Source organism: Opisthorchis viverrini, assembly GCF_000715545.1.
Source record: "Opisthorchis viverrini unplaced genomic scaffold opera_v5_35, whole genome shotgun sequence".
Taxonomy (NCBI): Eukaryota; Metazoa; Platyhelminthes; class Trematoda; order Opisthorchiida; family Opisthorchiidae; genus Opisthorchis; species Opisthorchis viverrini.
Window position 1 is genome coordinate 816296 of NW_008751691.1, and position 4545 is coordinate 820840.

A 4545-nucleotide genomic window follows, 5' to 3' on the forward strand; every position below is an offset into this window, starting at 1 on the left:
AAAAAATGGGGATTGGTTGTCACTTGGGGTTGGAAACGGGAGCACATTGTTGGCAAGCTGTCTTCTACATTGCAAGCCATCTTCACCTCTGGAATCCTCCCAACTATATCCGAATAAATGAGCTGGTAAGATAGCCAAAACTGATGCGATCCAGCTGTCCCAGATAACGATGATGATTTACCTGGAGACTGCAAGGACACATTATTCGGTGTCATAGTTGTTTCAAACGAGCAAACGCGTCCCGAGCGTTGAAGGTTCGTGCATTGGCCTTATCTGTCACACTACGATCAAAACTAATACACCTTCGAATGTATGTAAAGCACTGCATCAAACTACTTCTCCAACTGGATCAGAAAAAACCTGCTATCTTATGTAAGCTTTGTTCTACCACTGAGAATTTCCTCGGCCAACGAAATATATCTTCTTCCTCACAGAACTGCACATCCAAGCCAAAACATCTCAAAAATGGCGTCCGTCAAGGGAAGGTCCAGAAACCGAAGCACTTCAGTACAGTGATGTCTTGGCACTGCTATACCCATTCCGATAGCACACCCGCAACTGCGCACTTCCCTCTCTTGACTTTACTTTATTTCCCACTTGTCCCATTACATGCAATTACGAACAAGCTCACGTTTTATTCTGACTGTAACCTCCTGATCATGCCTGACTGTCCTCCACCCACCTGTTGGAATAAATATCATTATAATAACGTTATACTATGGGTACAAAGTGCACGCCAAGTGACAACATAATTAAGATCACCACTGATAGAAGAGCAAGAGATGCTAACAGAGACTCGCCAAATACATATTATATGGCGCCACAGACGCATCCGGTTTTGCAAGGCTTCGCGCTTTCCTTTAGGCTGTAACAGCTCTATGCTGAGGTCAACTCATAGTACAAACACGCAGCAAAAACAGATATCTCTGATCTGACGTCTCTGCGAGCTCTAAGCTACCTTGGTTGTGCACAATCTATTCAACGCAAGTCCCTCATAATCACGTATGCCAACTCCAGTTCACACCGATCGCATACCTGAATATCGATCATCGCTTTTAAACCGGGCGGTGTCGGACCATTGAACTGGTTAGGAATTGTGATAACTTTTGACTGTCTATTATTTTGGGAGGCATTCTAAATCACATCAAAGTACTTTTTAGCAAACCTTCTTGATATTTATTCTTTTTTGGGTCTCAAATATAGGCATGACTATCTTACTGCCTCGCTTGAATGGCAGCAGTGAACCGCCACGAACCCTCGATGGACCCAAGGATATCCTAACTACAATGACAACCATAAAAGGCTCGTCCAAGATGTTCATGTTTGGGGCTGCCCACAAACCGAAGCACGGCATCGCGATGACGGTACCGCGACTACCATACTCAGTCTGATGGCTTGTCCGTAGTTCACTATATCCATACTATTTCCACGAGACCGTTCCAGTCCGTTTGATTTGTGCTAGGACTTGAAACCAGTGGCCATCTGCTTGTTCCACTCACAAATCCAATAGTTCACTCAACGGCAATATTGGTGGCTCGGCATACGGGTGAAGTCAAACCTTCCCTCAAGCCGGACCCAGCGTATGTTGACCATCACAAAAAAAACGAAAACACTTACTAGCTGTGACGAGTTCCTTGGCCTAGGCGGAACGCTTGCCGCATCCAAAAAATTTTCCATATTCCAGGTCGCGAATGGCCTCCCCAATTTCAGTTTGCGCCGACGTCATAGGCGCGATTATTGTTTACGTCGTTTTGAAACTATTTCCAAACCCAATACAGAAGCGGCAGAATTCCCACGCCCCTAGTCCGAACTTAGCTGACACGACGTCCGTTACGAGACTATCCAGAAACCAAAGTGGATCGGTGAAATGATAGAATTGTGCTGCCATGCCTAGTCCGATGGTGCGCCCGAAACTACTTCCTTCTTACTCTTTACTGTGTACTCTGGCTCACTCCTTCCTTTGCCTGGAAGTCCAAACAAACTGTTTACCTGGCCACCTATTTGACGAAATTGATCTAACACCCTGAACCACTTATTCCGACATAGTCATCCCGGTTTTGCGATTTCAGTGGGCCCCTACCACACGTTTAACCATTCGACGATGCTCATTTAGCCCCATGAATTAGCTCTACCTCCCCCTCGCAACTATCTGTTATGCCCGACTTCCCTGACAATGACCGCGGTGAGTCTACCCAGTTTTAATGTAAACCATAATTCCGAGACGAATCTTGACGTTTGTCATCAATCTGAATTTCTCCATCTCTTCATTTCCAATTGTGCTTTTCGTAACCCTGGCCATTTGTTCAACTGCCCAATGTCACTTTCGGCCAGCAACGGCACTTCAGTTTTAGTTCAATTCAAATGGGTTAATCATTGAACTAGTCCTATATCATACCCTACTGTCCTGGGTCTTCTAGTTTTCTACAATCCGCGATTACTTATCACCTCTTATCTCTTATCTCTTTGGTCTTAACTTCCTCTCCTTGTGTCGTTTTCGGCCACGTTCACGTTGTAACGGCCGATCCTGCTAGATTGGTATGCACCCTACACGTTGTGGATAAACATAATTATCATTTTTACCAATTTATCGGTGGTAACCAAATAAGTTAACTAACAACCGCCATTAACCAGGTGCAATACCCTAAAAGATGACCAAATGCCTCCAGTTGTCTTGGGGTTCCAAAAAATCTCTCGCCTAATTCGTTTCCTGATCCGGGAGAAACGAACCACTTCAAACAAACAAGTCAGCATGATACAACACCGCGCCCACGACCGTCCCGACACATCAAACTGCTCTCTCAGATGGTTCGAGGAAGCTACATATGAGTCCGGACGATCGGACTATGACATCACCCCTGTGGCTGAAGCGGAAACATGTTGTCACTGCTTCGTTGAGCGCCATTGAACAGATCCGACTCCATTTGTGGCTTTGGCGCTCATGGAAATGCCCTTACTGGCCAACTAAATCACAACTTTCTTTGACAAACGACTCATTACACAAACAACCTGGATATAGAAGTAGACGATTGGACTAAACTACTGGATTCTAGGTGTTCACAGATTTTCCGAAGCAAATCGACAAGACTGATCACGGCCTTTATTCAACTAAACTGTCTCACCTAAGAATCATTGGTTCTCCCAGCCAGCGGCTTCACAGCTCCCCGACCGGCAAATCTTCAATGATGGAGATAAACGCCTTTTCTTCCCAGCGTCCAGCATTACCCGGATAACCTCAGGATCCTACAACTGACTTCAAACGGTCTAACACTCACTGATTAATGAATATATTAATTAATATATATTAATGAATATATCGTCCGGATCGTCTACATGGACATATCGAAATATAGAGACCTGTCGCCAGGATGATGATAGAGGATATCGACGCCCTGGACACCTGATAAATTTAGGAACATTTTCCCTCATTACTCATAAATGTCATCTTTCCCATACGGATCATTAACACTAACCATGCTAGAGGATAGGCCGACAAACTCCGGAAATATCGAAAGACTTGGAAGATCTTAGGATTTATCCTGACGTTTCACCTGACGTTGAGCTGATAGCCAAGAGGGCTTGTGAAAGACTTTAGTCCGTAGAGTGGAGGCTGTCACACTGAAGCCCGAAGTTTCGGAACCATCTACAATAGCCTCACTATATCCAGGTTACAATTCACTGTCCACGCTATTGTTCATTATTCAAATGGCTCCTTTAAAAGCGGCCCAACGCGTGTCCGCCAGAAACGCAAGAGACCTTTCCCATAAACAATATGGGCATATAATACTTCGCAATGACATATTAAACAACAATGACGGTGGTACCTTACACCTGCTCACAGAACACTGAAGCACCCCCAAGAGTCCGCTCATATTTAACTGGTGCAGGCATAGAAGAGCGTACATTCTATCTTTATCACCAGCGCAAACGCCTCGGAAAGCCCTTGAAGGTTGGTCTCCAAAGGGAATTCCCTTTCCATGGTGATGGTTCTGACGAAAAAAACTCAAACACCAATGAATCAAGAATTTCCACACCTCCTTCTCCCATCGGGGACTTGATTCATGGGGAAACTTGTTCCAGGAAATCATCCAAATGGGCGAAATTGAGCGTTAACAAGGGTGTCAAATTCATGATTTTATCACATCATTGCGACTCGATCACATACCTGAGCCTGGTATTCCATCCATTCCAGCTCTGTGGACCAACATTAAACGGAATATATGATGCTCAGAAAAGGGACGAAAGAAATTTCAATTAACTTGTCCACAATTCGCCCGTCACCAAACAACAGCACTGTCACTCATCACCTTTCAACATTCCATACTCTCCTACACTGTACGGAAATACTGAATTGCGGAGGTAGATCTTTAAGTAACGTTTCGATTCATTGGATTCCCCCAAAAACCTTGGGCCAAGGAACCTACTGGTGTGTACAAGGTGAACACTTGACCTTGGAGCGCGCGGGCTGTTGAAAGAACGACAAGTTGGCCTTTTTCGTGAAATGGTAATTTCAGGAACCCACGCTCATTTGCCTGTGCTACTTTCTAG